The sequence below is a fragment of the Camellia sinensis genome, chromosome 2 (genome assembly GCF_055761805.1).
Source record: "Camellia sinensis isolate YWXY chromosome 2, ASM5576180v1, whole genome shotgun sequence".
NCBI lineage: Eukaryota > Viridiplantae > Streptophyta > Magnoliopsida > Ericales > Theaceae > Camellia > Camellia sinensis.
The window spans coordinates 215,707,662-215,716,843 of record NC_138962.1 but is presented as its reverse complement, the minus strand read 5'-3'; positions in this window follow the sequence as shown (position 1 = coordinate 215,716,843).

Here is a 9,182-nt window from a genome sequence, read left to right as displayed (position 1 = left end):
GAGGCCGGCTTCCGAGGCACCGGCGACTATCAGGAGTACGTGCGGACGTACCTGATGCGACCTTTGAGCGGCCGTCGAGCAGAGGGGGCCAGGCCTGTGGCATCGGCGGCTGAGGCCGGAGCAGGAGCAGGGGCTGGATCTTCGAGGAGGGCCCGGGTCCGTGGCAGGGGTGGAGTGCGAGGTGGACGAGGAGCTGGGTGGCCTGCCCTACCCGCTGTGCTGACTTTCCAGGGGCAGGGTGGGGCGACCTATCAGATCCCCTTCGCCCCTCCACCGGCTGGGCATGAGTTCACTGACATTCCCGACCTTCCGCCGGTATGTATCACTGCACTTCGTACAGTCATTTCATTTCAGTTTACTTGATATTCCACAGAATACTAATGCATCTGATACCTTTGCAGGCTTCTTCTGAGTACACCCGTCAGTCGTTGGCGATGAATGCCTCGATGATGGGGATGCTCCAGCGGACATTTGACCTCCTAGCCGTCTACAGCATACCGGTATGTCCTTCTGACACTAGCCTGAAACCATTCATACACTGCTTTACATAATCTGATGCACGGCACGACACCTGATACACTGATCTCACAGTATCTGAACACTGCATACACTGCATTCTGCACCGTACCCTACACTGATAAACTGCTCACGGCATTCATACACTGTACTCACACTCTGCATTCCGTATTGCTAAACTGCTCATGGCATACTGATGCATTTCCCTTTTTGTGTACTTTTTCAGCCTCCTTTCCAGATTCCCATGGCAGGAGGTGCTCCAGCTAGACCTGCTGTCCCTGCTCGGGGGAGAGATGAGGAGGGCCGGATATTTCCCCGTACCAGGGGAGGGCATACTCAGGTCGGGAGTAGCTCGCGAGCTCCAGTCCCGGACGACGACAACGACGATGAGTCAGAGGCGGAGGCAGGGTCATCGGAGGAGGAGACCGGAGACGGTTCTAGCTCGGGCTCTGATGACGACGCTGATGATGCTCCTGGACCTTCGTCCAGGAAGAGGACCAGGACGGACTGACAGCCCTTGGAGTCGCTGGACACAGATGCAGATTTTTGCTATCTTTTCTTTCTTTCTTTGTACTTTTCTTTTTGTTTGGTAGATAGATTACCTTGTACTGCCGCGGGCAGGTTTTTGTTTCCAAAACTTGTACATGTGAAACGATAGTGAAATGAAACAGACTTTTTATCTGAAAAAGTGTTTACATTTACACATTTCATGCATTGCATCGCATCTCATCATGTTACACCTCAATGTAAATGGAACTGATTGGTTGTCTGAAAATTGAATACTTGCACTGTAATAATCAGATAACTTGAACAGCCAACAACAAAATACACCCAAGCAACCCACTGCCTGATTCTTGAACACACAGCCCTTACTCTGTTGGGGATTGATCTGCATACAGCCCAAAACACAGCATTCGGTTCATTCTACACACAGCAAACTCTGAACAAACGACCCAATCTGACAAGACGGAACTCAAAGATGGAACCGGTTGGTGTCGAAACACGCTCGAATGTAGAGAATGGCACAGCATCCTGAGCATAGATGATTTTTGAAATTGAATGAGGGTTTTTCAAACCGGGATATCGAGCCTACCACTGAACACAGCGGAAAGGACTCAAATAAAGAGGTGCATGACCTAAACACAACGAGACACGCTCGGGAGAGACTCAAAACAAAAGACGAGACCGTCAAATGAAAGAGACACGACACACAGACGCGTAACCAAAGATGGGGGACCTCGGACCACGAGGAGCTAGTTCAATCTGGGTATTGTTTCCCACCCTTTCTCATTTGTGATCCTCACATCACTCGACTCTCAAGCTCGGATTTTCTCTCAAAACCCTTTTTTTCCTCGCTTTTCTCTCAACTTACACCTCTCTATTCTTCAATCTCTCATTTTTCATCCCTCCCCGGGGTGATTGATGGATAAACAGGAAGTTCCGGGTTCACGCTCGATGCCGTTAGCTCACCGCTATTTCTTCTGGCGGGTAGAGTGCTCTTCTGGCAAGTACGTCGATGACGGGGGAAAGACAGAACGCCTGGCTCAACTGTGCCCGTAGTTCATCATTTTAACCATTTTTTCGTTTTTGCCTTCTACTAAAACGGTTTTGATCAAAACGAGAGTTGGATTAACGTACTTGTTCGATTTTTGATTTGAAAAGCATGCGAGTCAGGCCGCAAGCACTGAAAATTTTCCTTTTTTGGGTCCAAGACAATGGTCCGGTTTTGGAAAATGGAATAGTTTTCGAGAAAATAGTCGACCTTAGTAAAAATTTTCGAAAACTATTTTTCAAACAGCTGATGCTCAACAAGCATGGAACTTACTCTTCGAGATGCGCAACCTTGGATCGGAGGCAATGGGAAATTGCCCCTGGTTTGAAGGGAGTGGGAGGCAATGGAAAGTTGCCCCTAGTTTGGAAGGCGGCTCACAGCGGCTCGTGGCAACGGAAAGTTGCCCCTTGTTTGGGATGGTGCCGCAGCAATCCGCAGACAGTCTTCATTGGCGGTGGTCGAACTCGCACACACAGCGATGACGAAGACGGTCACAACACATATATGGACACAATCACCTTGAAGGGTGTTGGCCACTGGACTTTGAGGATGAAACCGAAACCATTGCACGGACTGAGACGCTTATGAAAGCGTTGGGGGCTGGACTTCATGATGAAGTTGCCTACGTATCCCAAACATGGGAATCAAGCCTTACGTAGTTCCGGTTAAGGTCCACTCGGGTATTTTAACCTTCACTTTGTTTGGCTCTCACTTTTGCCAAGGCGCCCAATGCGGGTTTTCGACCTTGCGAGCTTCTTTTCATTTTCTATTTCTTTTTTCATTTCTTTTCTCTTTTCTATTTTTTTTCTTTTCTTCTTTTTTTTGTATCTTTTGTCTCTTTTTTTTGTATTTTTCTCTTGCTCTAACTTTTGCCTGGGTCGCCCTTCCGGGTTTTCGGCCCAGCGAGCCTCTCAAAGGGTAAAAGTGTAGCAAGTCCATGCCAAATGGTTTTTTGAAATTGAAGCCTCTCTGTGTCTAGGAGAACGGCTGTTGCACTGATTTGCGGAGAATCCATCAGGGTTACTCTACGAGCTTCTTCCGGCGAGATCTACTCCTTCTGATTCGGCCTTGGTGCTTCTTGATCGAAGGCTACCTCAAAACTGGCCACACGGGCCTTTCATGGCGTTTGTCCGTTGAACTTTCTGAACATTCTGAACGGGTTCAAATTCGGAAAACAAATAGGTTGAATCTTGAGACGGAGAGCGATCCTAGGCTGCGCAATCTCAAGAGTGATTCCACACAGGTCTTCGCAGGGCCGCGTAAAACATTTGCTTTTGAAAGTTTTTAAGAAAGCGACAAATCGCTCGCGCCGAAGATAGTGCGGAACCAATCTGGATCAGGCCAGGGTCCTTCTCAGTACTCACGCCGACAAGCATGATTTCATTCATAAAAAGGCTTAGCACACCTCTCTTTCTCTCAAAATGATCAAAATTTTACAAAACCCAAGGAATTCCTTCCTCTTCGTTTTCATCACCGCAGTGTTCAAAAAGTTTGTTTTTTGGAAAACTTAGGTTAATGCAATGAGTTTGGCACACAGGAGAGCAGGCGAGATGTACTGTCAGCCCAATCAAATTCTCTGGCACTTATGCTGAAAGCAAGCATGAAGTTGAGATAGCAACAGCTGTTTCAATCGGCTCTGTTGTGCAACTGGCCCCTCGGCAGAAACAGACTCAAAACAAAAACAGATAATTACAAAACAAAACGGTGTTCGGGACAACAACCCCAGAATCACCAGGTATTATATACAACGGGGACTGACTCGATACAACAAGGCAGACCCTTAAGCAAAAAAGACTGACTCAAGACAAAGAGACAGACTCAAAACAAAAGACTGACTCGACTTCCAAGCCAGGATTTACAAAACTCGGTTTCACTGATGCTCAAAAATGCGTGCCAGACGCTTCACCCAAAAATGTATCAAATGTTGCCCGCAGGCGGTTCACTTTACATACTCGCAGTATCTGAGCCCTCGAAATCCAACAACTGGGTGGTAACGGGCTTGCCTGAGGTGGGTGGTAGGATAACCTTGTTATCGATCAAATCCTGCACTTCATGACGAAGGCGGGAACATCCATCGGTGCTGTGACCGGACTGTTGATGGTACGCGCAGTACAAGGTAGCATCATGGGTGGCGGGGAGATTCTTCGGGAGTGGTCGGGGCTCCAAAGGCTTAAGATGCCCATTCTTTGCCAATATTAACAATGCCCTAGACAAAGGCATGTGGAGGTCGTGAAAGACCCTGCGCCCTCGGGGTAGGTACTTTGCAGTTTGAGGATTCTTGCCAGATGCGCTGGCGAAAGGATCAGCTGGCGCTGCCTTGGCTTTTTGAACCTTTCCCGATGCAGGGTTGGGGACTACAGGAATTGTCTGGGCATGACGGGGCCCATCCCGGTTTTCTGTCTGGCTTGAACTGCCCTTGGTTGGAACGGGGAAAGCATCATCTACAGCTTTGGTCACTATTGCAGATGTTTGTTGCTTGTTCATCCCTCTGGCCTTCAAAGCCTCGACTGCCCACAGCAGTTGTTCAATAGGGTCGGCATCTACCTTTGCCTTATCTTTTCCTCTGGCCTCAGCCTGATCGAGGGTCTGGGTTGGTGCTGACATATCGTGGCTATAGCCGGAGGCCACCTCTGGCTGGCTGAGCTCTATCACAATCCGCCCCAGTAGCGGGGGCTCCTGTGGTACAAAATTCCCGGCGTACGGCGCCGCTGGCGGTGAAGCCGACATTCCATAGGCGAGGTCTGCCACAGACCTTTGGAGATCGCCTATCATCCCCATCAATTCGAAGGTGGTGGGCTCACGAGCCTGGTATAACTGGGGAGCCCAAACCGGGTGCACAACGGGCGACCTGGGCGGGTATGACATACTGATATTGGCCTCACTCTGCGGAGCGGTCCCCTGCTCCGATACAGCTGCCATAACCACAATTTCTTCTGAACTTTGTGCCGCCATAAATCTTGCCTCAGCAAAGGGGGACACTGGCTATTCTGTTTCAACTCTGCAACTCTCTGAACTGAAAGAAAAACAGACAGCACTTCAGCCCAAACTGATCAAACACGGGTGTAGCTAAACAACTGTACCCTACTGCTGATCACTGTTCCCAGATTTCTGTTCCCGAAAACTGAACCGATACCCGCGGATAACTGATTCCTACAACTGATACTGATACTGGTGTCCCCAGGTTAGATACTCTGACTTGCAAACTGACATGTGCGTTCCTGTAGAGCAACACTCTAAAAACACATAGCAAGTAAAGAGAACAAAACACCCCTATATTGGGGTAGGGTTTCCCTGTCCTATTTTGTCAGGAGCTAGGGTTTCACTATGCATACAGCAGTTCTCAAACAACCTAACATCGGGTAAGCAACCTGTCCTAACTTGGAATGGTCACTATGGATCCGAATATGCACTAGGTCGAATGGTCAAAAGGGTGCCCCGGATAAACCGGGGTTTGTGTTCCCATACTGTCAGAGCCCATAGCCGGTCAGCCTTATGGACATGCCTTGACAAGACAAGCCTCCGGCAAACCGTTCAGGAATGGCAGATGGCAAACACTGTGTTCCTAGGCGCACCAATGCACATGCAATGCAAAGAAACACATAACTGAAATCAAAACAGAATATCACGAGTTCGAGTCAAACTCTCTAAATACTCCCCAGCAGAGTCGCCAGAAACTGTAGACGGCGCCCGCGTGGGGGCCTCGCGCTACAGTTCGGACTCGATTTTGTGTCACGGTTCTTAATCTGAACCAAAGAGTCCAAATCTGGCAAATCGTTTGAGAAAACAGATTTTTTTGAAAAAGTAGTGCCAAACATGGACTGCTTTGCCAGATACAGAGTCGCCACCTAAATATTTTAAAATGGGGGAATTTAGGAAACCCTGACTCGGTGCCGAAGGCCACATGTCCGTCATCACCGGAGTTGTCTCGGCTCGGGAGCTTGGGTACGATCGGGGAAGGTCAGCTATGAGCACCCCCTTTCGCCCGGTCCGAAGACCGGCCTCTACTAACCGTGATATCCGTTTTTGAAAACTTTATGTGTTCTTATTCCATTTATTAGCCTAGAATTACTATGTTATGCGCGCAGCAAACAAGTATAGACTTGATTGCCTAATTTGGAAATAAACATTGCATATCCGTTCGGTTCGAAAATGCTTTGGAATTTGCTACTCGCAAGTAGGCTAAAACACGGATTTCAATGAGTTCTTCCAACTCAAACAAATCCAACCTTCACCCACAGGCATTCAAAACAGTTTAACACATAAGCATCTAGCCACATGTTAAGCATGCTGTCATGGTAACATTCACACTCATGTGATATGCTAAAGCGGAAATACTTACATAGTACTCCGTGCCAAAACGAAGAACTTGTTAGCAAACATGCATGATCCAAGTCCATGTGAAGTGCCTAATGCATCGCATACAAAATGTTACTAGAATAAGCTCGGCTATCCTAAACATGTCATGTGAAAATGCACAGTTATCACATATTCAGTTTGGAATTGAAGCATTGATGCAATTAGCATGATGTACCGAGCCTAATGCATGCAATACAAATGCATGGATGCACACATGCATAGCATAAGGTATGCTAAATTAGACGTGCCCTATTACTAACCATCAAAGCAAGTAAATAAAAGGGAAGAAAGACGTGAGGTTGGAAGACATACACACACTCACGCACACTTATTACAGATTTGCCCTCGCTCGGAGGGACCAAATAAATATTACAAATTAATTAACTACACAAGCTAATTAATATTACAAATTAACTAATTAACAAATTAACTAATTAATTAAAGCAGAAAAACGCCTCGGGAAGCGTGCCACCATGCGCAAGCTGCCTCTGTTTTCCTTCCTTTCCTCCTCTGGAGGCTGTCAAAGCCTCAGGACTGCATCCTTGGACAGAGGGGATCATCACCGGCTGAATGAAACTTCCACCGGCAGTGTAGTATGGCCATCGGCAGAAAATAGGGCCTGTCGGCAGAGAAAATTGTGCCGGTCGGCACATTACACTGCCGGTCGGCAGAGTATTCCTGCAGAACCTGCAACTCACAGCAACAGAGGGCAAAACAAGGCATGACAGCATATTTCAAGACATGTATGCACTAACCATGTCTCTTATCATTGTGATGACTCAAAGGGACATGTGCCTCGGTTCTCGGACCACCAATCACGCATTTCCATGCATGATGGCCCAAGGAACCAAGTATGCAACTTTGGTTTCAAATGCATGCAAACCAATCAAACAAATTAGGCCCAATTCCTATCACCAATTCAAGGAACAAGGCATGCATGCAAAATGCAATGCAACCTAGGCATACAAGCTAGGAATGCAACATGGCATGGCAATTAACTCATGCAAGCATACAAGCATGCATATGGCAATACAAATGAGTGCAAAGATGGACTTAAACATGAATTAGGCAACTCTAAAAAAGGCCTAAAACAGTAGCCATAAGTGCTAAAGAGTGAGAGCTAAATGGCATGCACACACACATGCACATAAGGACCAACACTTAAGCACAAAACAAGCAACATTCAAGCACACTTGAAAGGAGGAATCATGGACTAATTAGCATGCAACATGAGCCCTGAAATTATGTTATAAAATGATGCCAAATCAAGTTATAAATCAAGCCAAGCATGCAATAAATAGTCCAAGTGTTCAAGGCAAATCAATAAGGCATTGAACTACACTTAAACAAGACCAAACATGGCATGCATTAAACAACTAAAAAAAGATTTTTAGCATGTTAAAACAAGGCCAAAGGACTCCTTAGATGGCATCTAAGTGGCCCAAATACAAAGGCATACACCATGACCAAAACATGGAGCATTGCAACACATGCTTTCAAAGCATTAAAGAGGCATGCAAGGTAATCAAACAAGCATGGAAATGGGACTGAAATAGCATGTAGGATGATTCCAAATCATCAAAACAATGCAAAGATGACATGCTACACATGCACATACTCAAGGCCAATAAGCCCAAATACAAAGGAGCTATATAATGCATGCTAAAATCGACCCAAACGACTATGGACAGATCTAAAACATGGCAAAATAAGCATATAATCTTCACAAATACAAGCCTAAAACATGCTCCAACAAAGGCTAACAACCTAGACATGTTAAGGCACAAATATGGCATTACAAGGCAACTATGCTAAGCATGCATGGAGTTCCAAAACCAACTTGAAATCATGTTATATCATGGATATATAAGCATGAAAAACATACCAAACATGCTCAACACACACTCAAGCATAGGCTTCTTTAAGAGGCCAAAATGTGCCCTTTTCAAGGACAACAAGGAGAGGGGGTGGCCCTCTCCTTCTTGGGACTTCAAAGCATCATCTTCACCACTGAAATCCCTCAAGATTTCAGTGGTGAAGAGACCTCAACACCAAAATCCCGGAGCTAGCACAAAATGGCTCAAAATGAGGCCTTTTGAGGCCTAAGGGTGGTCAACAACCCTCAAACAACAAAACACTCTTAATAAACGATAAAGAGGGCTTAAAAATAGAACTTTTTTATGTTATACAATAATCACAAAAACAGCTCTAAGATAGATGAAAAATCAATGCAAAAAAGGGGGAAAAAGGGACTAGTTTCTCACCCTTGTAGCCTTCTTCAACAAAGATGCTCCAATGGCCTCCTTGAGCTTGAATCCAAGACCAAAACTTCAAAACACACTCTTTAGAACCTCAGCTCCTAGAGGAAGGTGAAACACTAGGTGTTTGTGTGCAATAGTAAGGCACAAAACACCTAGTGAACAAAATGGAAGAGAAAGAGAGATAGGTGAGTGTATCTAACCCTAACCCTAGAAAACCAGAGCTCTCCTCTGTCTCTTCTCTCTCAAAAATGTCTAAAAGCCCTCTTTTTTTTGCCTTAGAGAGAGCCCTCTCTATAAGCCTCTTGTAAAGCTTACAAGACAAGCTTTGCAAGAGGGAGATCCCTCCATACACGTGTATGGAGGGGAGCAAAAGTTATACAGCTGTCCAAAAATATCTGCAAAAGCAGATGAACAGCAATCGGCCGGCAAAAAATGCCATCTTGGCCAAACAAAGTGCCGACCGGCACAAAAAAGTGCTGACCGGCAACAAATAGTGC